Source organism: Balaenoptera ricei, chromosome 13 (genome assembly GCF_028023285.1).
Source record: "Balaenoptera ricei isolate mBalRic1 chromosome 13, mBalRic1.hap2, whole genome shotgun sequence".
NCBI classification, from domain to species: Eukaryota; Metazoa; Chordata; class Mammalia; order Artiodactyla; family Balaenopteridae; genus Balaenoptera; species Balaenoptera ricei.
The window spans coordinates 47,735,663-47,761,074 of record NC_082651.1 but is presented as its reverse complement, the minus strand read 5'-3'; the positions used below and the strand labels follow the sequence as shown (position 1 = coordinate 47,761,074).

General features: G+C 39.2%; 1 protein-coding gene across 2 annotated transcripts in view; it reads right to left on the bottom strand.

Annotated features, from left to right (window-relative positions):
• Window positions 1–25,412, bottom strand: part of SERTAD2 (SERTA domain containing 2) — a 114,748-nt gene that overhangs the window by 80,168 nt on the left and 9,168 nt on the right. Inside the window, exon 1 of one of the 2 annotated variants that reach the window (XM_059943198.1) lies at window positions 25,179–25,218. The exons of the other annotated variant lie outside the window; for it this stretch is intronic. The gene's annotated coding sequence lies outside the window, so the exon portion shown is untranslated. Of the gene's footprint in view, window positions 1–25,178; window positions 25,219–25,412 lie in introns of those variants that run through there. 2 annotated transcript variants of the gene reach the window in all.

Sequence of the window (25,412 nt, the reverse complement as noted above, 5' to 3'; positions counted from 1 at the left end):
AGGCATTATTAGCCGTATTTGTAGATGAGGAAACTGAGGGTCAGAGAATTAGTTAATTTGGATAAGATCTAGAGAGAGGAAGAACAGAGTTTTAAGTTGAGCCCACATCTGCCTGAACACAAAGCTTACGATTTTTATTACTACTACTGTCACTATAAAACAGTAGTGGCCAGTATTTCTTTAGTACTTACTCTATACCAATCGTGGTACGCATAATTGTGATTATTCTCACAAAATACTATTTGACCCCATTTTACAGAAAAAAAGAAGAAAGCCTAGGTGTAGAGGCCGGCACCCATGCTGGAAATCCCTGGGCTGCTAAGTGGCAGAGCCACGATGTAAGCCTGTGTCTGCCCTTTGCTGGTGCCAGAGTGCATCACCCCCTGCCCAGTGGTGCTTCATTCAACTGGGGGGCTTTGAAAAGAGAGAGAGATTTCGGAGAGTCCCACTCCTAGAAGTTTCTGATGAGGTAAATCTTGGGTGGGGAACCACGGCAGCACACTAATCTGGCCAGTGGTTCTCATGAACCTGCAAAGGCACGTTTTTAAATGCCAAGGTGAAAAGTTTATACTCAATTCATCTAGAAATGGGGAGTCAATTAAGGTTTTCCAGTGAGGTTTTTCAGTAAGCAGTGTTTTAGGAAAATTAATCTGGGAGTAATGAATAGGATGGACTGAAGGGGAAAAAAAAAGTGTGGCAGGGACCGACTGGCAAGGAGACTATTCTAAGCCACAAAGCTTATTTTAGTCTTAACACAGCTATATATCAGCACACAGAAAACAAGTCCTTGGAAAAAGACCTACCTGAACGCAGATGACTTGCAGCTTGCAGAGAAAGATATTTTAATATTCCAGACTGATACCTAATAACTCAAAAATTGGGTTTTTCCTTTTTAAAATTAACAAAAGAAATGTGTGCATACACAAACATCGATTTTTTTAAAGCAAACTCTGGTACCTACGAGGTGTATAAATATGATTGAACTGACCTAGCATATTATGAAAAAAAGAAAAATTAGGATTTTATAGGGATTTATAGTTTTAAAAAAACAGTGATATAAACTTTCTGGAAATACTGAAGGAAAGAGAAGATAGTATGTGGGATTTATTTTATATAATAAAGGATACAGCTTATTTAGATAATTATAAATTCATGAACTGCATTTATTTTTAATTTATATTACAGATGTAAATGTATTTATGAGATGCTAAATTTAAAGGAATAATAGTTTTTTTCAATTTGAGATTTAAAAACTGAAATCAGAATTGTGGTAATAAAGAAGGTTTTATAGTTTCTAGGTTTATTATCATTAGAGTGTTAAGCAGATATATAAAGTACTCATTTTCAGAAAAGAACTGAGACAAGCACCATCAAGATATTATACTCTTTGACTAAATAAATCTACTCTTAGGACTCTGATTCTAGGGAAATAATTGAATAAGAGCAAAAAGGAGCTACACAACAGAGTGTTTCTCTAGTACCTAAAAACAAGAAACAATCTAATGATCCAGCATTAGAGAACTGCTTGATAAATTATGATTTATAAACATAATAGAATATTTATAATACTAAGTAAATTTCAATGATAAAAATGCTATAGAAATACAAGAAAATGATTGTTATATTTTAAGTACATATTCCCGACCACATCATTGTATAGATATTATTTATATATACCTATATATAAAGCATACATACATGGAATAAGGAAAATGTCAAAAGTCAAAACAGTAGTTCAATGTTTGCGATTAGGTGTCTTTCTTAAAATAAAAACTTATCATATTATTCTGTTGTCTTTTTATCGTCTTTATATCTGTATCAATTTTTCAGTTTCTTTATAGTGAAGTAAACTTCATAAGAGAAGCCACCTCCCACCCACAATCTCACTGATTAAAACTTCTCTCATGTATGGTTTTGCCTAATTAATCTGATTTCTAAGGCAGAACAATAGCCTTTCTTCTCATTCTTAATATTTATATTAACTGGAAATAACATAAATCACTGTCCCTTCTCAGGATTCTGAGTCCAGGGCTAATCCAGGCAAATACAGGACAGGTGCTCCCACACCCACACTCCTTCCTTCATTTTTGGATAGGAGCTCTCTGCAGCCTTGCAACAGGCTTGCAACAAAATCCTTCCTATTTCTAAATAAAGTATTTCTCTGTGCTTATAAGTGGAAATGCACTCAGATTCTCCCAAAGAGTTCATTTTATCTGGGCCATTAGATAAAGAATGCCTGACAAAGGGAGAATGGGATTCAGGGAAGTGAGAGCTGCAGGTGGTTTTTCAGAGAAGTCTTTCTACTGCCAGGTTTTTAGAAATAATTTGGGAAGAATCAGCAGTTATGAGCAGGTTGCAACAGAAACACCTTAGTTTAAACAATTTCTCCAATATTCTACATTCAATTTCAGAAAAAAAAAAAATCTCTGCAAAAAAGGGTAGCTTTCAAAAAATTTTTTTCCAGCTTTTTTCTGTGCCTTTGCATCCCTAGGTAAAATCCAAAGAGTGGTTAGGGATGGACATAGATCTCACAGAATAATAGACAGACGTTGGGCAACAGCAGGGCAAGGTGAAAGAATGAGTTTCCTCTCTCATTCCAGCTGCCGACCCTCCCCTCCCCTTTCCCATTCTCTCCGTGTCACCCCTCCCCCACTGCTCACTGTTAACTCTATGTCTGTGTTCAATTCTATAGGTCTTTGAAAATACATCCACTTCCAGTCCTCTCCCCTCAGGGTACCATCACCGTCAGATCCAGCTTCCTACAGACAGCTCCATCCACACCACCCTCCTCTTCAAAACCTGCACTAACTTGGCAAATTCCTTAGCACAAGCTTCAACGTTCTCCCCAGCTGGTCCAACTATTGTTCCTCTATATACCTTGGGCTTTTCCATCTCCAAGTCTTTGCTCACAACATTCCCTCTCGCTGAAATGCTGTTCCCCTTTTCATCCTCAATGCTCCAGACTGTCCCTGTTAGCACTAATGAGATACTCTGTCCTTCCTCTGAACTGTCATCCTAATTTAGGCCTCTGTTACAGCATTCATGATATCTTGGAATTTTTATAGTTATTCATGAATAAAGGTTATTTCTCCACTTAAAAGTACTGACAACAGCATCTCTTCTACACTCCTCATGATTGTTGAATCAATGAAGGACAAAGTTTTTTTGCTGAAGTTAAGACTGCATATGTACATTTGTGTGTGTGGGTGTGTATGTATGTGTGCACGTGTTTGTGTGTGTGGAATGTTCCCACTTGTTTAGAACTTGGAATGGGCAGGTTTCCAGGCTAGCCTTCACAGGTATACTTAACCCATACGTAGCTAAAATGCTTCCCCACCCTGGATGCACACTGGTTACCTGAGGTGCTGCTGGGTCTCACCCCCTAAGAAATTCAGATTTGAGGGACTAGGGCAGGGCCCAAGCATGGGTCCTTTTTTATAAGCTCTGCAGGTGACTGAATGTACAGCCAGAGGGCAGATACAGTATTAACAGTCTCAGCCTGAGTTTGGGGTCCTAGCAGCAATGTGTATGAGGTTCAATAGGAAGGAAGAAGAGGAAGAATTCACCCCTTTTCTGGGGGAACAATGTACCCAGTCTCATCTTTTAGTCTTCCTTTCCCCACTTCCCAGGGCCTTATGATGTCCCACATCTCCTGACTTTCTCACCTTGGCCTGCCCTTTTCCCTAGCATCTCCACGCTAACAGTGCCCTACTGTCCTACCCCTCTCAAAATGTCAGCTCCGGACAGCTACATGTAAAAGAATGAAATTAGAACACTCCCTAACACCATACACAAAAATAAACTCAAAATGGATTAGAGACCTAAATGTAAGACCGGACACTATAAAACTCTTAGAGGAAAACATGGGAAGAACACTCTTTGACATAAATCACAGCAAGATCTTTTTTGATCCACCTCTTGGAGTAATGGAAATAAAAACAAAAATAAACAAATGGGACCTAATGAAACTTCAAAGCTTTTGCAGCAAAGGAAACCATAAACAAGACAAAAAGACAACCCTCAGAATGGGAGAAAATATTTGCAAATGAATCAACGGACAAAGGATTAATCTCCAAAATACATAAACAGCTCATGCAGCTCAATATTAAAAAAACAAACAACCCAATCAAAAAATGGGCATAAGACCTAAATAGACATTTCTCCAAAGAAGACATACAGATGGCCAAGAGGCACATGAAAAGCTGCTCAACATCACTAATTATTAGAGAAATGCAAATCAAAACTACAGTGAGGTATCACCCCACACCAGTTAGAATGGGCATCATCAGAAAATCTACAAACAACAAATGCTGAAGAGGGTGTGGAGAAAAGGGAACCCTCTTGCACTGTTGGTGGGAATGTAAATTGATACAGCCACTATGGAGAACAGTATGGAGGTTCCTTAAAAAAATAAAAATAGAATTACCATATGACCCAGCAATCCCACTACTGGGCATATACCCAGAGAAAACCGTAATTCAAAAAGACACATGCACCCCAATGTTCACTGCAGCACTATTTAGCCAGGTCATGGAAGCAACCTAAATGCCCATTGACAGACGAATGGATAAAGAAGATGTGGTACATATCCACAATGGAATATTACTCAGCCATAAAAAGGAACGAAATTGGGTCATTTGTAGAGACGTGAATGGATCTAGAGACTGTCATACAGAGTGAAGTAAGTCAGAAAGAGAAAAACAAATATCATATATTAACACATATATGTGGAACCTAGAAAAATGGTACAGATGAACAGGTTTGCAGGGCAGAAATTGAGACACAGAAGTAGAGAAAAAACGTATGGACACCAAGGGGGGAAAGCAGTGGGAGGTAGGGGTGGTGGTGTGATGAATTGGCAGACTGGGATTGACATGTATACACTGATGTGTATAAAATGGATGACTAATAAGGACCTGCTGTATAAAAAAAATAAATTAAATAAAATTCAAAAATTAAAAAAAAAAAAGATCCACATTTAGTGGATGTGTGGTTATAAGTCCAGTGTGAAAAATAAATATACCTTGAAAATGATGAATTAAATTAAAAAATTATTTCATAAAAAAAAAAAAAAAAAAGTCAGCTCCTCCGGGGAGTAGAGTTCAGATAGATATGTGGAATAAAGCCTTGTCTTAAAAATAATTTATGCTGTAGGGATCATGAATGAACCTTTTAATTGTCTGCATATATGAAAAGAGCTACCATCTACTGAATGCTTACTATCCATACAGCTTAGGCATGGGGTCATGTATACCATATGCATACAGGTCATAATATAATCCTAGAGTAACCCTGGGAGGTAGGTACAATTATCCCCATTCACAGAAGACAAAACAGACTCACTAGGTGGGGTAAAGCAACCTGCTCAAAGGTCACACAGCTGGGAGGTGATAACAGCCAATTTCAAGTCTACAGTGTCAGACTCCAGACTCATGCTCTTATTCTCCTTGCTATAGGTTAAAGAAGACCGCTGCTGGACTTCACTGGTGGTGCAGCGGTTAAGAATCTGCCTGCCAAAAAATAAATAAATAAAAAATGAAAAAAAAAGAATCCACCTGCCAATGCAGGGGACACGGGTTCGAGCCCTGGTCCGGGAAGATCCCACATGTCGCAGAGCAACTAAGCCCGTGTGCCACAACTATTGAACCTGCACTCTAGAGCCCGCGAGCCACAACTACTGAGCCCATGTGCCACAACTACTGAAGCCCGCGTGCCTAGAGCCCATCCTCGGCAACGAGAAGCCACCGCAGTGAGAAGCCCACGCAACAAAGAGTAGCCCCCGCTCGCTGCAACTAGAGAAAGCCCGTGCACAGCAAAAGACCCAACGTAGCCAAAAATAAATAAATAAATAAATTAATTAATTAAAAAAAAAAGAAGACTCCTGCTAATCCACACTTGTTACTCTGTCCAATGGCACTTGATGAGCATAAGTAAAACAAAGAAGTCTTCTTGTGGACAAGGGGACAGGAAACTGCCACAGTATGACGGCACAGGCTCTGTTCCTGGGGTCTGCTCTCCCGGCACTGTTTCTTTAACTGTCCCTCCTTCCTCCACTCCGACCCACAGATCCTCTGAGCACTGACAGCGCCTTCCGTGGCAGCCACACCTGGGCCTGGTCAGAAGGGGAACCGTGGGGCAGGAGCAGCAGACATTTGTGTGTAGGGGTTGCTTATAATTAGACTACCGTATTTGAAATGCATCCGGAAAAATGCAGTTAGTAGATTCATTTCTAAGATTTCTGTTATATTTCACTTGTGAAAGACTCGATTAAGACCTATATCTCAAAAATAACATCCTGGTAGGAGCTAATGAGAAAAATATTTACTAAATGTAGGTCCTGGTTGTGAAATACAGGGCCCATAATATCCATTTATATATAATATCTATTTATCCTGGGACTCTAACATTAAACAAAGGTAAACATTACTTTCAAAAAAGAAAAAAGATTAACCTGGACAAACCGTAAAAAGAGACTTAATTTTTTTCTAATTCCCTCACTCTGTCGCCAGAGATTCTGCTGCCACTTGCGGGAAGACTTCACATGTCCATTTAAGTCAGAGTTGGTTCTATGGGCCATTCCCCATATCCTCCAGAGCCCAGGAGCTCTTTGCCTAGGCTCTCTGCCTAGTCTGTTGCAGCCAAGCTGGGATCATTCTTTTCTGTTAGTGCATACACTCTCGCACACGCAAATCCCACGTGTGTGGACCTCGGCCAAGGAGCAAGAAGACAGCACTGCTGGGAGATCAGGTACATCTGAAGGGGAACTGGTTTTATCTGCAGTCCAGCTCCGCCACCTTCCAGTCACCCTGACAGCTAACAAAAGGAGCATAAACACTCCTCTCACTTACGGCACGAGGGTTCAGGTTGAAGGCCGTGATTAGTAGCATAGGACACACACCTCAATGGACTCAGTTTCTAACAGACAAAGTTGAAATTTCATTCAGTCTTTGTGGTTTTCTAAATGTTCTCATTCCAAGTGTCAGAGCATAAGGAAGCATGGTAGGTGGTGCTGACGTACATACAGAGCACTGACTGACGTTCCTGACCAAGAGTGGAGGAGCTCGGCTTGTTAGGAGAGCTAACGAGGCAAAGACAAAAATGCCCAGGTTTTGATGACTATCTTGAATTCCTTAGGAGTCATGAAATCTAGAGTAGTCCTGGCTTTGCTACTGAATTAATTCACAGATCTTTTCTGTGCCTCAGTTTTCTTATCTATGAAATGGAAGTATCAGTACTTGCTGTGCTTAATTCAGTGTTATGGAGATAAAATTAGACAACTAAAGTGAAAGTGTTCTCAAAGCATGACCATAAGTAAGATAATCCAGTAATGCCAAAATCTTATTACGACTTCTTATTTCATGTATGGTCACCGTAGTTTTATGATTTAATAACAGCAAAAGAAGAAATGGTTTTACTCTGCATTTGGGTCCTTACTCGAGTTACTTTTAATTTTGTTCCCCTTCCAGAAAATAAGAATACGGGAATAGCTTCTATAGTAAGGTTCCTAAGTCTCAAATAACTAAGCACTATATAAAGTTTTCAATTAAAAGAAAAAAAGCTTCCTCATAATTTTCACTGCCTTAGCCACGTCAGAAACTATGAGGGGGAAAACACACTAGAAGTACTTGAATTCCTACCTCAACTGTAATATAACCAAAAGAACCACAGCCCAAAATGCAGAAAAGGCTGGATAAATACATCCCATACACAATACAAAGAGGGGAGCACTGGAGGGTGGTTCCTCCCTTCTCAACACCCTTTATTTTGCTAAACCAGAGACTAACACTAACAATGCTAGTGAAAGTCAGAGAATCAGACTTGTAAATAAAAGACGTATAGATTCACATATCATAGAACAAACACCCCCACTCAGGCTAAGAAATAGAACACTGTCAGCATCCCAGAAGCATCCTCCTCACCATATACCTCTCCTTGATCATATGCGCCCCCCCCACCCCCCACACTCACATTCATGTATCCCTGATGGATCCTGTGTATCCTGGTGCACAAGAGTTGTGCTTTCTCTAGGGCACAGTTCTCAAGTGTGGTCCAATTCCTGGACAGGGAGGGGATTCTAGGACCCCTGGGGATCTCCAGGCCCCTTCAGAGGGTCCACAAAGTCAAAACTATTTTCATAATAATTCTAAGATATTATTTGCATTTTTCACTGTTGAAAAACAGTGAAAAGCTTAGATGGATTCAGGATGACACGAACAAAGGCAGTAGCACCAAATGGTACTAGCAGTCATTGTTTTCTTGACCTTCACCCACTAAAGCAGAAAAAAATATTAATTTAATTAAATCTCAACCCTCAAGTACATGTCTTTTTAATGCTCTGTGTGACGAAATGGGAGAGTACACATAAAGCACTTCTGCCACATACCAAGGGACGAAGGTTGCCTGGAGAAAGGGCTTGGGCAATTGTTTGCCTTTGAGCTGACGGTAGCTGCTTGCTTCATGGGACACCATTCTTACTGAAGGAATGACAGTCAGACAAACTGTGGTTATTCAGACTTGAGTATCTAGCAGACAAGTGAGCCAATCAGTTCGAGAAAAACAACAGAGTTTTGGTGCCAGTGATAAAATTCGGGCTTTCAAGTGAAAATTAGAATTTTGGAAAACTTGCTATCTGCCACTACGTGCTTGACAGCTTCCCAATACTTAAACACTTTTCTGATGATATCACAGTAGTAAAGTTAAAGAATGTGACATTTTAATATTGTATAATGAAATGTGTCAACAATGAAAATATCTGCATAACTCAGTGAAACAATATTTTCCAAACAATCAGTGTATGATGTTACAAAATCAGGCATGAGTGAAAAATCTACTCAACAACATGCAAGGTAAACTAAAAGATTTTAAGTAAATTAAAGTATATTGATATGGTTTCAGATTTTACAAAAAAGAATATCCACAATTATTTGAAAAGGTTATTAAAATATTCCTCTTTTTTCCAACTACGTATCTGTGGAAGGCTACATTTTCTTTGTCTACTTCAACCAAAACAACATACCACAACAGATAAATGCAAAAGCAGATAGGAGAATCCAGCTCTCTTCTATTAAGCTAGACATTAGATAGGTCTGCACAACTGTAAAACAGTTCCAGTCTTCCCACTAATTTTTTTTGCTTTGGAAAAATTTAGTTATTTTTCATAAAAAATAAGTTGTGTTAACACATAATGGTTTTTTTATGAATACATAAATATTTTAAATTTTTCTTTATTTTCTAATATGGTAGCTATCAACAGATATAATCCACATAAACAAAAGTTCTTTGAGGTCCTCAATAATTTTCAAAACTGTACAGTGAGATCAAAAGGTTTGAGGAACTATTGCTCTAGGTTATAAATCTAGTAGGAGTGAAACTGCTGAATCACAGGGTATCTTATCTTCAGCTTTACTAGATACTGCCAAACTTCTTCCTAACATGGTTATACCAGTTTACACTCCCATCAACAGTTCTTTATATATTTTGAATATCAGTCCTTTGTCTATTATATGTGTTCTAAATACTTTTCTCAATCTACTTTTTCCAATCTTTTTAATGACTAAAAGTTCATCAACAGTAGTCAAATTTATCAATCTTTTCCTTGATGGTCAGTACTTTTTGTATCTTGTTCTGTGAAATCTCTCTGTATTCCTAATTCTATATTCTCCAATATATTCTTCTAAACATTTTATGGCTGTGCATTTCACAGTAAGATTCATGGCACTATATGCTAATCAGTTGTTATTTAGGATCTCCATGGGCTTTTGCAGGAAGGAATTCTACTACTCTTCTCTGCATTTTCGTATGTCTCGTTCAGGAGTCACTCTGCTCTACTGTTGTTAAGTTTCCATCTGAACTTCTCAATTCAACTTAAAAGGTAGAAGCCTGGGGATTCAAATGTTTCAGTAGAAAATAAAAAACAAGAGGCCTTAGTTCTTCAGCTGACTCTTGGATAAGCAAAGATTTCATCCATCCTTTTACAGTATTACAATGATCAGGAAAGCTGTCCTTCATGCTGCCACAACAAAGTTTTCAAGAAAGTGGTGCTGATGTTTTGTTTTAAGAGAGAAGTGAAAGCACTTAGGGAAATTTTCTAGGTCCAGAGGATTTCAGTATTTCTCAGCAAGAGGTAAGTCCATAACAGAGTGGAGTGCAGCTGATTGCATACGGCACTCGTCTTGCTTACTTTACTTTACAAAGGGCTGGGAAAGCCTCCACAATATTCCTCAGTAGGAAAAGCACAATCATATCATCCACCATGGAAGCTGGAAAAGGCATTCATGTCACATATTTGTCACCCTATGAGACCCCAGCATCTTTCTAGAACATAAGTTATTCAACAAGACTGAATAAATATCCACGCGCAAGTATCTGTTTGCATGTGAAATTATCTACCTGCTACTTTTAACATCTAGCATAGTATTTTTCAAACTACAGATCTTAATGTCATGAAATCAGTTAGGTAAATTATAATCAATATTTCTTAAAAGTGAACTACAATAGAATGTAATAGAAAGTATCAGAATGCCTTGTACATAGTGAGGGTAAATACTGTTTCACAATTTTTTTTTTCAATTAAATGTGTGTGTGTGTGTGTGTGTGTGTGTGTATGTGTGCTTAAATGTAAAACGTATTTTTTACTATGGTTTTCTGTCAAAACATTTTAAAGGCACTGGTCTGACATGTTGTAGTGAGCATACATGCTGGGGAATTTTCTTCCCAACAAGCATGTCTTATCCTGGGCAATACCCACCTACCCACTTTTAGTCCTATGGGTAAACACACACGTGTTGCCATGTTTCTACACGACCCCCATCTCCCTAACCCTGCTGAATGACCCAGGGATGGACACATGACACACACTGATCTGAGTTTCTTGCCTATGATTTTTTCTTAACTTGGCATTCAGAGAACTTTTCAGTGACAGAAGCTATAATAAAAACTGTTGGTGGCCATGTTGCCAGCCATGAGAAGGAATGAAACAAAAATGCAGAAAGAGACAGAGACGAAAGATGGAGAGAGTCCTGGCCACGTTCAAGCCGACTACGGTACTGCTCCTCCCACAGTCTGGTGGCCCAGGCCTTTCTTAAATTCTTTAAGTCAGTAAGTCTCCATTTTCTAAGTTAGTTTGATAGGTTTCTGACACTTTCCGTCAAACAAATAGACAGGCAATGCCTGTTTTTCTCCTAAAGTCTTGGGGGCTGAAGTGATGAACTGAAAATTTAAATAATGAATAATGAATTGAATGAATAATGAGTTGGGTTCTTGCCCTAAAATTTATGGAACTCCCCTTCACCACCACCATTTATCACCTAAGAGGGAAAACTGGCAAAACCCACAAAAAGCTATAAATATACATAGATTGTTAATGAAATTCAACTTTGGTCTTCACTACCAAAATGAAATGAGGGACACTTTTGGGTAAACATGGTAAGTGAAGGTAGGACCCTCACGCCTCTTCAGCAAAGTTTACATATGTACCATTTACAGTATTTTACCTCTGTCTTTGGCCTGATTTGAAGCCAGTGAGACACATGATGGTAGAAAGGTACTACACAGACTGTAATCAATGGGGTATCTGGTTATTTTTTTAAAGCTAACCCCAAATCATTCTATCCACTTCTTAGGCCCTGGAGAACGGAGTGAGGACAGGACCACCTGATTATAAGCAAGTACTGCCGAGTGTGATTCAAGGACCTAGAGGCAGGAACGTGAGAGAATAAACAGAGGAGCCAAACCTGGAGCTGACAGAGGTGAGCACGATCCAAGCCAAGAGACTGGGAAATTGAACGCAGCTTTTAAATTAAAGAGAATTTTCTCTTCCTCTAAGAATATAATATAATATAGCTTCCTCATATATCTGCTTTACTGGAAGCTAGTTTGGCCTTGAAATTTATAAGCCAACTGCCTTTGTGTATACCTGAACATGTCATGCAGAATACTGCACAAACTGACCCGTTTACACAATGAAGTTTGTTCAGCTTTGGAAGTAACGACTGAGAAAGACAAGTTTAATTCTGGTGCAAGTTAGGTCCTATAAAGGCATTCCCTGAGCATTTTTGTTGGCCAAGTTTTATATAATGGAACTTGTAATTATTCTGATCAATTCTGCATCCCCTATCAACTCAGCCTGACTTGGAGACTGCCCAAATTACCAGGGGGTTCAAAAAGGCTCTCCAAGCTCTCGCTCACCATCAGTTCTTTGAAAATGTATGCCAAGGAGTTAAAAGGTATTAGCAGAGCTTTTATAACAAGGCACAAGTGATACACGATTTTCTCAGTCAAAACTTCTAGGGACAATGCCTAAAGAGAAATCCAGGGCTAACAATCAAAATTTGATTCGCTTTTAATCTTCATACTTCAGCTTCTTAGGGATAGGCAGCGTTCGTTATTCTGAAACACTCCTAAGTGGCCACAGTTGTCATTTTTCTTACAAATAGAAGGTCATATAAGAAAGGGCTTTTTCATAAATGTTTTCCAGAAGACTGAGACCAAATCTGAGTTATCCATGAATCTATCCGTGACCTTCTTAGTCTCTTAAATGACTGAACACTTAGCACTGGGGCATTTCACCCTGGAGTAAGTCTCCCCCACTAGATCCTAAACTCCCACAAGCCTGGTTCCAGCACAAGGCTTCGCAAAGGGTAACTGCTTCTGCTGGAAGCTCAAGTCCAATTAGCTCCTGGGATGAGGACTCTAGCCTCTGTTTAAGGAGGTGTCCTTTTTAAAAGAAAACGCCACCTGGTCTGAGGCTGGGGAAATGGGCTCTAGTCCTCTGCAATTAACTGGAGTTTCACTTTCCTTATGAAGGGCTTTACTCTGGGTAAAACAATGTGTATTAAAACCAAATGGTCCCTATGGTTCATTGTGCACTACTCTTCTAATTCTGCGTAAGAAATAACAAGTCTTCTCTTTTTTTATTGGATTATTAACTTCAAAGTCAATCAAGAAGCTGCCCTTTGATGATACAGTTTACTGGGAGCAACAGGAACCGGTCACTAAGCTCGATTTGCTGCCTGTGGTTTTCTGCGCAGATGCGAGAGCGAGAGGTGGGAAGACCATGAAGCTGGGTGTTATCAAGGTGCTTGTTCCCGGCTCGGTGACAGGAACGCTGGGGTCAAAGGACAGGGATTCCAGTCGAAGCCCTAGTACTGCCTACTAGCTGGGTGCCCTTCGACCAGTCATAACCTCTCAGAACTGTGTTTTCTCACTTATAAAGGCGAAGGGCAGTACCTCACGAGGTGGTTACGGCTGCAGGTGTTAAATAAAATAATGCTCATGAGAGTGATTATGAACTGCAAGGCACCATACAAATCCAGGTGGTATCATCATTCGTACCAAATCTGCCAAAATGGTATTTTCCAACTCTGAAATGCTAAAATAAAAAGCTAATGCTTTTATGGAGGGCTAAAATTCAAATTCCACCTTGTTTTCTGCTCATATTTTACCCACTGTGGAACACATAGCCAGATAATTACTTAAAAGTTAAAATCTAAGGCCAGCTTGGCTCTCCCACTGCTCTCCCACTGACTTCACTTATCTAACATCTGTCCTCTGCCCTTACTACTATGTGCTTACAATTACAAACAGCCGCTTGCAGCGATGAGAAACTCCACGCTGTTAAGTGACAGACTGGGACACTTGAAGCATCAGTTTTTTAACTTAAAGCTGGGTTGGGGAGACCCCCTGCAGCCTTTCCTGTAACAAGTGGGCATGGGCTTCCCCCAAGGGCAGCGCTGGGGAAGCCCCGCACTGGTGCGCACACTGCACCGGTGGCACTGCCCCCCACTGCTGGGGCGGCTCACTGCACTGGCCACTCCACTCCCCCAGCACACCCAGACTTTGAGACTTCACTGCCCAACAGAAATGAGGGGCTCTGACTGGCAGCTGTTACTTGCTCCTTATTCTTTGCCACAGACAGAAAGAAGCAAAAGATGGTGAGAAGGCAGTGACTTGTTTTCTTTGTTAAAGTAGATTTGATGTAATACCCTTCTATTCCTTCAACCTGCTATAATTTTTAAAACCAGCAGTACTGTCTTTTAAAGGCAAAGCTACTTTTTTTCCATTCAGTGAAATAAAAAGCAAAATAAACAGCTCTTTTGGTTCATTTTAAGTTATGCAATAAAATATGTTTCTTCCACCCCAAACGCACTTTTTTTCCTTGGGTATACCTTTAGTCAACTACTATAATAGATGCTAGCTTATTGAGGTTGCTAACATAGTTAATTTCTGATTATCACAGTTTCATTTAAAATTCCTTTTTGAGTGCCTACTGTATACCAAAGTGCAGTTTTAGAAAGCAGTTTCATTTTTTAAAATTATATTTGCCTTTTTAATACATAGGATTATGTATTAAAACATAATACATTTTTTTGTCAGGGGTAAGCTAAAATCAACATTAATTTGCATTCTCTAAACATACACTTCAAAATCAGGGGAGCTGGCTCAAATTGCGGCATTCAGCAGAGAAGTTAAGGTCCGACTAATTTACGGTGTGTAGTCCACACACACCTAAACACCATTCTACCTATTCTTCAACGTCACACTGAAAAACCGACTCAGAGTCAAAAAGAGAAAACCAAGAGTTATCTACAACCTGAAGTATTCCCAAACCACATACACAATTATAAATCATGAAAGGTCATTGTTCTTTTTCACTTTTTGTAACTGCCTGAAAATAAACTAGAAGTGGGTATGTGAGAAAGACAACTACTTATACAACAAATAAGTTATATTTTAACCAGTAGCTCAACTCTCCCCTCCTTCCCAATAAAATTCTGATTTCTAACTAATAGAACAGCCCCTTCATGTTAGCTTTGTCTCTTCCTGTTAACAACACAAAAGAATTACGATCTTCCATCCTCTCGATTTTATGTAGCTTTCAGAGGCCAAATGAAGAACAGGATCTTGTTAATAAATCTTTCCAATTAGGCTGGTGAGTGTAGACTTATGCTAGATTTTTCAAAAGGCTCTCTCTGAGGCAAGGAAGTGGGTTAATGTATTGTCTGGGAGTTTCCGAATGCAACAAGACTGTATCTGATTTTAACGCACAGATGTCTTGACTGGGAAAAAACTCATAAATCATCATCCCACACATTTTAGATGGGAGAGGAAGTAACAGAACAATTAACAATTACTAAAGAAGTTATTTAACATAGTAAAAAGAGACAAAACAGTGTTTAGAAGGCCTGAATTTCAGTCATTCCACCACTGGCTAACTTTTTAATTCTCTGGACTTGAGTTACCTCATTTCTAAAATAGAAATAACTACAATTCTCCTGCTGGTCACACAGGTTTCTCATTAGGATTATATGTGAAAATTCAAGGTCAAGTACTTCACAAACCATTTTAAAGGGCTACACCAGTATTCCTGACATTAACGAATTTCTCCCTACTGCATTTATTCAAGTGTGAGTGAAGATGATCAAAGCCAGTGACAGGCCTTCAGCAGATCTGCCAGTTGAGAATCTCTAAAGTGGGTCCGCTATCACTGCTGCATGGGGTGACGTCAGGCTGTTGTTTACAGGAGAAGAAAGGCTGCCAATTTCCCCTGAGCAGAAGACTGCAGCGGCCAGCCTCCTTGGCTGCGTGTGAGCAAGAATGGACTCTTTATGTGAGGCATGTGTGGACATGCAGTGGTTCACGTGCGGGGCACCAAAACAAGAAGACTGCTTTGTGTGTGCACACCAGCACACGCTTTGCGCCTGAAGTTGTCACTAAGAAGGCTGAGCAAAACTGATCAAAATGCAGCTTTCACTTCTGTTACTCTGAAGGAAAAAAAAAAACAAAACCTGCCACTCTCAGAAACTTTATCCTGTTTTTTTTTAAGTATTTTTAAAGTAGAACGATCAATTCTTCTAGTTTTTACAGACTCCCCTCAAGTTATACAAACATTCACTAACAAAAAGAATTATTGAAGATCTACATCAAAGCACAAAATATATTCAGACTGCAGTAACTAAGTTTTATAGGAACAACTTCATTTTCAGAGTGGCTGGCGTTGCTTCCCCCTGTAAGTTCAGGAAGTACTCGCTCAAGTTTAACACACTCTAACTGAATCCACTTTGGGGAGATATTTTGTTAAGTTTATTACTATAAAAGAAAAAAAAGTCTGGCTTATTAACATATGCCCATTCATGAAATTTCCTGGCAGAAAGCAACCTTATATTAAATCAAATTTAGAAGGGCAAAAAGAAAATATGGGATACATTCATTATACTCTTTCTTCAGCTATCCATCACCTTCTGGGATAGTAGTCAAATCAGGAATAATATGGGAACAGATCGTGTTTATAACCAGCACTGAAACTTTACTTCAGACAATAAATCTAGTATAAATCCTAACACTGGAACACTGAAGAAGAGATGTGGGAAATATTTTTGGAACCCGGAAATGTATTTTCTTTGGTCCTGTTGTAAGTATATTTATCTGTAAAGGAGAGAAACTATTGCTCAGGAATAAAATGAAGTCGAGGAAGAATCCCGTGTTCTGTTTTCGGCACTGCGGCTGATTATAGTATAATCCTAGGTCAAATACTTAGCCAAGATATGCCTTGTTCTTAGTATCTGAGAAATGGGGATGATACTAGCAAGTATTACTTTCCAAATTTTAGGAGAACCTAAGAAAAAAGATACTGAGTGGAAGCCTTATGCAACACTGTTACAAGAATTATAAAATAATAGAAACATGGGCTGGGAATCTTGCCTGATATTGGCCAACTCCTTGGAGAGCTGGGGAGGAAAACGTGCTAAACAAGTAGGAAGTGTTATTAGCACTTCCTTCATTTTATAGTTAGACATAACAGTAGCAAGAAATATATGGCACCAGTTCAACTTTTCCAGGGCTGGTTCCAGCAAGTAACATTGACCGCATATTCTTAAACACATCAGAAAACCTGAAGGGCCATCCTGGGCGCCTCCTTTAACATGAATGCTAAAAAAGGATGCCAGAAAACCTTGCAGAAAGATGTGGAGTAGATTAAACATTATGCATTAACATACACCGTTATAAAATGACTGTTGCCAGTTTCATTCCTTCATGTGGTGAAAGACACCTGATCACACAAGTCAATGATGATGCAAAACGATGATAACAAAATGGCGGCACGTAGTAGCAGTGCTAACCTGACAGTCAGGGATGTTTTAAAAGTATAGGAATTTTACTGACTGAACAGAGCAGTGATTAAAACACAGCATCACACATCCTGAGTCAGTACAAAGTTCATGAACTTTTATTTTTAATTTAAAAGAAATAAAACTTTACATAAAGAGAAGCAGTCAACTTGTCAGTCAAGGAGATAAGCAAGAGGAACAGTAAGAAAAATCAAATTGATGGTTATCCTCACACTTAATATGTTCCCCTATTACAACTTACTTAAAATTCTAAAATCAACTATTAGGACTTTATTTCTGTTACCCTTTCTGGTTGTCAAATTGACAGGATCGCTTTAAAGCAATTACAAATACACACCAAGAAAATGACAGCATATGAAGAGTAGAAACTGATAACTGGATTGACCAAGTGCCTGAGTTTCCACTTGACACCTCGTGTTAACTGCTGTGCTCCAGGATACCAAAACATCACCTGCTCTATAGCATGCTAGTCAGAAAAATCACAATATACTTACTCGCTATACATTTGCTTCACAAACTGCCTCCTTGGGAGTACAAACGTTCCCAAGAACTCACTACTCTAGACTACTCACACAGATGACTACTGAATCATTTCAACTTCAAAGACATACATAATAAAAGAAAACTCAGCTCTATTTCAGTAACTGAACAGGACAGAACTTCTCTTTGCCAAGAACTGTTTCCTAGTCATAAACATGTCTTTTTTTTTTTTCCTCATCACATAATGGCATACTGAATTTGCACTAATACCTGTGCATCCAGTATTCAAAAGTTAAAGGATAAGTAGTCTAAAGTGCATCTCCTTTTGTATTCCTCAAATAAGAAGTACGGATACTGCCAGGTAGAATGCCAACAACTTGGACCGAAAAACAACTTGAAAGCTTTCAAAACAGGAATTCTCACACCAAAAATGTTTATAAGCATACAAATGGCTAATATAAGATGAAGCAGAAGAACAAGAGAAAAGGCTTCCACATTTTATTTTATTTTTTTCCCCAAGGGCGCAGAGCTGCATTTTTTGAGCACCGTTTGTCTCCTGGCCTCCAGATTTCTCAGCCTCACAGCAGTCCTTTCCCACTTTATTTTAGGAAATAGGAAATCTGTTTTTAAAAACCCATTTTCTTTTTTTTTTTTAATTAATTAATTTATTTATTTATTTATTTTTGACTGCATTGGGTCTTCATTGCTGTGCGCAGGCTTTCTCTAGCTGTGGCGAGCGGGGGCTACTCGTCGTTGCAGTGAGCGGGCTTCGCATTGTGGTGGCTTCTCCTGTTGCGGAGCACGGGCTCTAGGTGCGTGGGCTTCAGTAGTTGTGGCACGCGGGCTCAGTAGTTGTGGCTTGTGGGCCCTAGAGCACAGGCTCAGTGGTTGTGGCGCACGAGCTTAGTTGCTCCACAGCATGTGGGATCTTCCTGGACCAGGGCTCGAACCCATGTCCCCTGCATTGGCAGGTGGATTCTTAACCACTGCGCCACCAGGGAAGCCCTAAAAACCCATTTTCTTATTCATACAATTACTCAGAAATAAAAATCACAGTTTCTCCAAAAGAAGTAAAACTTGTCACCAGAACAGTTGCCAGAGACCATATGAAATGATTAGTAGATTACACAGATGGACAAAAAGTGGTAGCAACAAGCACCTCTCTTCCATCACCTCCCCTCAACATCGATTCTTTGCCCATCTCCCCATCCAGTAATCAGGTGAGAGCAAAACAGAAAAAAAAAAAAAAAAGGTCAAATGCTTTATATCTCTATTGGTGATCCTAAATTAACCCAAATAGAAAACGCTTCAGTTTTCACCATGTTGTTCTTATGATGCATAAGTACTGCAAAAAACAAAACCAAAAACTTATGACCCCTGTTGATCTAGTGCACTTACCACTCAGCAGTCACTACATTAGCCACAACATGTGAAATGGGTTGAAGTGGAACATGACAACGGTGCTGAGAGGACAGGAGGGTCCCTGTACCAGAACGTTTTCACACTAAGTTAGGACTCTGCATCTCCAGCAGAGTCCATGACTTGGTCCACAATAAAACTAAATTTATGGCTAATTACAGACAAATTTTCTAACAATCAAAATTTTCAACCATAATACAATTCCAATAATACCCTCAAACTACCGTTTGTTTTTGTCCGGCTGCAACTTAAAAAAAAAAATTTCTCAAAACTCAAAGTTGACCAGTAAGTGTCCCCAAATGCCTCATGCTCAAATATATAGCATATAATTAAAGATGCACAGACTGAATGGCACGAATGGTTAATACAGCAAAATGGATTCATGGCTGGAACATTTCTCCATGGTATATGGGTCTTTCAGAAATAATAATCTTTAAGTATAATCTCTTTTCCAAATAGGTTTTTCAAAGCTACTGTAAATATACTTTTCTTAGCTGATCAACAATTTTTTGTTGGTCATGCTGCAATTTTTCAGCCAAAATAAGAACTTCTTACAGAAAATGAAAACAATAAATGACCTGGGACAAAAGCAGTTTGCCCTTAAAATCCATTCCACACAACTTTAGACCCCGCCCATGAGAAGCTCCCAAGGCAACACAGAAATGATAGAATCAAGAAAGAAAAACAAAGCTCTAGCAATTATTCTATCATTAGAGTATATAAGTCCTGGGTAACAAGAGGCAGATAATGCACTGCTCTCCAACCCACTGTCACTTGGACTTTTGTTCCATTCTCTCAGGGAGACTAAAAAGTAGGGGCAAGAAGCATAGTTGAAACATTTCTCTGTAGGGAGGCAAAAAAGAAGTTGAGTCAGTCCCAACTGCTTTGCCTTGATTGGTTTTTACCTGCCTGATTATCTGAAGACAGGAGTACATCCCAATCGAACTACTAATCCCAGCAATCAGTATGGCCAACTGTTTAGCTATTAACAAATGTTTCTTACGGATGACTTTTCACATCATGGCAAAACCAGCCTTATTCTAGTTAGGAAATTAAATTTTAGTTTGAGCTTTTGGATCTTGATCTTTGATTTCTTTTCATTTCTTTTCATTTCTTTTTTTAACACTGGGTAGTGGAAATAAAAATAAAATCTAGTATTAGATGGGAAACAACAGCCATTTCACTTTTCCTTTCAGCCTCTGAGCCACCGGTAGTAAACCTTAGCTAAATAGTAAAAACATTTGTTACACAGCAAAGGGAATCTTGTCCACTAAACTTTTCTGCAAGGTACTAAAATTTAAAATTTGCCCAAACAAAACCAAGCTTCACAAGTTACAGTCTTATGTCTCCCTTTTTAAAAGTAACCAACAGCACTTTGAGGAAATGCAATACAAAGTTCTAACTTTTTTCCCCCCAAATTCTAGCACTTTTAACTAAAATTATAGCCACAGTGTCCCTTCTCTGGTTTCTTTAATAAAATACAATTTATTTCAGAATTCTGCTTTCATTGTGCTGCTTCGTAATTTAAAGTTTACAGAACTTTCATTTGAGATGTATAAGAAACATCAAAACAAACTTAAATAGTTTTTTTTTTTAAATTTATTTATTTTATTTTTGGCTGCATTGGGTCTTCATTGCTGTGCACGGGCTTTCTCTAGTTGTGGCGAGCGGGGGCTACTCTTCGTTGCGGTGCGCGGGCTTCTCATTGTGGTGGCTTCTCTTGTTGGGGAGCACGGGCTCTAGGCGCTCGGGCTTCAGTAGTTACCCGTGTCTTCTGCATTCGCAGGCGGATTCTTAACCACTGCACCACCAGGGAAGCCCTTAAATAGTTCTTTTAAAAAGTAACCCTCTGGCTCGAAACAATTCATGCCAGCAGACGCTTTGAATTATGGATGGAACCATTCAAAATCTGAGTATTTTCAGTATTCACAGAGCTTACTAGAGCAATAGGCACCTCATCAACACTAAACCTAAAAATGAAAGACCAAGTAAAAAAACTGTAACTGAAAATTTAGGGACAACCCAAGACTTAGCATCTTCCAAGTCAAGAGAGACACAAGACTTTCACCCTTCTTCTGTTCTTTCCATGGAGGTTGGCAGGAATCAAATTGTCTACTTGAGGGGTCAAGAAGAATCAGTAGCTCCCCTTCAAGAGTGATCCCATCATTTAGGAAGAAAATTTTTTAAAAAGGTGAAGATCTTCCGACGTGATTGGGTTGTGACAATGTTGCAGGCTTCGCAGGTGATTCAGGAGTGCTTTAAAAATTCCAATGGGGGAAAATATGACAATCCTTCTCTACATACTTTGAGAAGGGCATGCGTGAACAAAGACCCACCAGTGTGCACACATACTGGAAAACGCATCTTTACAAGATTACTTTTTCACAGTGGGTGAGAAAGGGCTCAAGATCAAACAATCCAGAAAAGACTGACTTGTAAATCAGACACAATTCTATTTAGAAAGTACGTTCTAGAGAAACTAGAGTGGCTAAACTGCCTTGATAAACCTGGCTAACCTACCATGATAAGCCTAGATATTCCCAAAATATCAAAGACCCGGTCTATCCTGGACAAATAAGGTACTGTATTTCAAATATAGTGCTTTATTTTGCTGACTTTTCCACAGGTCATGGTGCATTTCTTTTAAATAAAGGAAAAAAATCTATTTCAACTCTGTTGTTTTACGAATAGCGAAATTAAAGAGATTTTTGTTCCCATTTGATCTGTCTCTTGATGAATATATGCACACTGTTGACAGTTTCCCTTCCCTGGCTTTGGAATAATATAAAGTTGAAATACATAAGAAAAAATAAGAAGGGCCAAGATAGATTAATGGAGGGTACCTGACCAAAGTGCAAAATTCACATAAAATGCTATGCCCTAGAGCTTCCCTGGTGGCGCAGTGGTTCAGAGTCCGCCTGCCAATACAGGGGACATGGGTTCGAGCCCTGGTCCGGGATGATCCCACATGCCGCAGAGCCACTGGGCCCGTGTGCCACAACTACTGAGTCCATGCGCCACGACTGCTGGGCCTGGGCACCCCAACTGCTGAGGACCACGTGCCTGGAGCCCGCGCTCCGCAGTGGGAAAGGCCACCACAGTGAGAGGCCCGCGTGCCACGGAGAGCAGCGGCCCCTGCTCGCCGCGGCTGGAGAGGGCCCACGCGCAGCGGTGAGGACCCGGTGCAGCCAAAAATAAATAAATAAAATGAATAAATTTATTTTAAAAAAATGCTATGCCCTAGATACTGAGGTTAGAGGACAGGTAAAAGACCAGTTGAGAGAATCACTTACATATACTTACTAGAATGGAGTGTAGCAGTGTCAAAGGAAGAGAGAATTTTCCGTAAGATGAAAAGGAGAGAAGAAAAAAATAGGAATTAGCATTTATTAAAATCAGCTGTGTATTGTTGCTTTAACTGTTGTATACCAATTAATAATCATAGAGGTAGATATCACTGTTCCTATTCTATAGCGAGGAAACGGAGACTTGGAGAGGAGTAATGAACACTGTTAGTGGTACACCCGACATCCATTCCTCCCTTCCTCTCCCTAAGAGAACCCCAGCCCTCTGGTCCAGATGTGGGCAGAGATGCCCAATCAGACAGAAAGACTGACAGTCCACACCTGTGGAGGTTTCTGACTTCCTCTGAATGCCATAACATAAGCATGTGAACCAGCTTGAGGAAGGAGCCAAAACAGACGTGGGAGCCAGCAAGGAATCCAGCTGAAAGCCAAAAGACCCTAAGAACCTGAGCTACAGAACTGACCAACCCTGGAGCCCGCCGTAGCTCTGGATTTGTTGTGAAATAATAAATTTCCTGATGATTCCAGCAAGCTTGAGGGTGGTTTCTAAAAGCATCCTGATACATGAATTCAACTTCTCCAAGGTCACCTGCAGTAAGTGGCAGAGCAAGAATTTGAACCAACATCGTTCTGGCTCAAAATGGGGCTTTTTCCACTAAACCACACTGTGGCATGAACTTTGATAAATTTTTTTTCTCATGATACAATCATGCGACGTTAGATCTAGAAAGGATCTTACCTCGGCATACATAAGAAAAGGCATTTACCTTATAAAAATGTTTGAAGTAGTGGCCTTACTTGCAAACACAGATAAGAAACATATCTTTAGCAAAAATTCCCAGAATTTCATATTCTGCAGAACTTCTCACTTCATATGCATTTAACTTTTAGCAGAATGTGAATTCATACATCTTTAATAAATGGAATTGAGCTCTTGAAAAGCATTCCAAGTTATTATTAATTTTCTTAGGTGTGATAATGGTACTGTGGTTATGTAGGAAGATGTCCTTATTCTTAGGAGATGCATATTGAAATATTTAATGGTAAAGAGTCATGATACCTAGAACTTACTTTCACATGGTACAAAAAATTATACATATAAAGAAAGGGAAACAGAGAGTCATAAAGCAAAATAAAGCAAAAGGTTAATAATTACTGAATCTAGGTGGAGGAAATATGGGTCTTTACTGAATTATTCTTTCAAGGTTTCTACATAGTTGAAAAGTTTTACAACAGAAAGTTTGGGTGTGGGGGAATACGGTGTGAGATACAGCCCTGCAGAGCACAGTGTGGCTGTACATTGGAATAAGTTGAGGACTTTCAAAAATACTGAAACCAGGGCCTCTCCCTGGGTTGTGGCCTGGGGATGGGTGATTGTAATGTGGCCCTCTTGTATGGTAGAAGGAGCCTGAGCTTGCAAGGCACAACTCATTAATACCCTGACAGCCCCAATCCCAAAAACACAACTCAAATTTTTTTCTGGAATGTTTTTTATTCATAAAAGATTGCCGTTTTAGGGACTTCCCTGCGGTCCAGTGGTTAAGACTCCATGCTTCCACTGCAGGGGGCGGGGGGTTTGATCCCTGGTCAGGGAATTAAGATACCGCAAGCTACGTAGCGCGGCCACACACACACACACACACACACACAGTTGCCGTTTTAAAGTTAACATAAGCATTAATTCCAACAATGAAGAAATTTCTCTGAAACACACATTGGGTGACATAAGGAATACTCAATTAAAATTAGACCAGGACTCTAACAGATCGATAACGAAGCCTTCTGTGCTGTGCTCAAGACCACGAGGGCAAGAAGAATGGAGCAGCCTCGGTTATTCCCTAAACAAATCTATCCATAGACTCTATGGTCCAACATGCCAAAATTTAATTTATAAAAATGCAATTTAAAAAAAGGAACAATATTTAAGGAGAAGCATTAAGCCATTTAATCTCTTTAAAAAAAAGTCCTACTAAAATCATGCTCTTTACTCCACGCCAAAGATGAGTCACAATCCGTTAAACTATAAGGAAAGAAGAATTCCTTGAAAAATACACAACTCCAATTCTCCAAATTCAGATTTGTACAAATTACTTAAAAATACTCTAGTGAGCATTACATACAGTAGAAAGCTCTCTAAGGTCCTATATCTAAATTTCAGCTGGCACATGAGTCTCTGCAGTTCCATTTGTCTTTCTTAAAATGTATGTGACTGGGGTATGGGATAGAGGTAAATAAACAGTAGATAAAATTTAAAAAGAAATAAAAAATAAATGACAAACTTTAAAAATATAATCTTACAATAGAGGTTTTATCTTGAAAAATATACCTTACAACCTAGGTGACTTTTTCTTAAAGTTTCATTGATATCTAATAAATGCATATATTTAAAATGTATAATTTGATAAGTCATGACATATCTATATACCCTTGAAATCATCAGCAATCAAGATAATGAACATAACTATCCCAGGTGGCCTTTAAATCAAATAGATATGTGATGGTTCTAGCACAGATACAGTTTCTCGGAAAAGAAACAATTAAAAAAAAAAGTCTCCATACAAGTGTCCAAATACTTTCATCGACAGCTAAAATAAACATTAAGGCTTTAGATTTTTCCCCCTAATTTAAATCTAACAGACAAGCATATATTGTGTTATTCTACCTTAGATTTAGGTCCAAATAAACAAATATACTCAAAAAACAAAGAAATTCTTAATATTTTTAAATGTGCAGGAAAATGAAAACAAAAGCCATAGTCACATGGCATTATATTTTAGAATTTAAACACACACATATCAGGAATCTCAGCTAACTGAAAAGCAAAACAATTTAGAAAGATCATACCTACATATTACAGCAATATACAGACTTCCTAAGTTTGGCATATCAGGCCCAGGGCATGCCCATCTCACAGGCAGGACTGCTCCAGGCAAAACTAAGGGAAAAAGAGTGTGCCTTCAGTAACTATCAAAAGTCTCCATCTCCACTTCTTTCCTCCCCTTTCAGTGTTCTTCCATTTTTCAGGGAACTCCCCTTGTGTACAGGGCCCTCACTGATGTACCACCCTTCCCAAAGCTCTGGA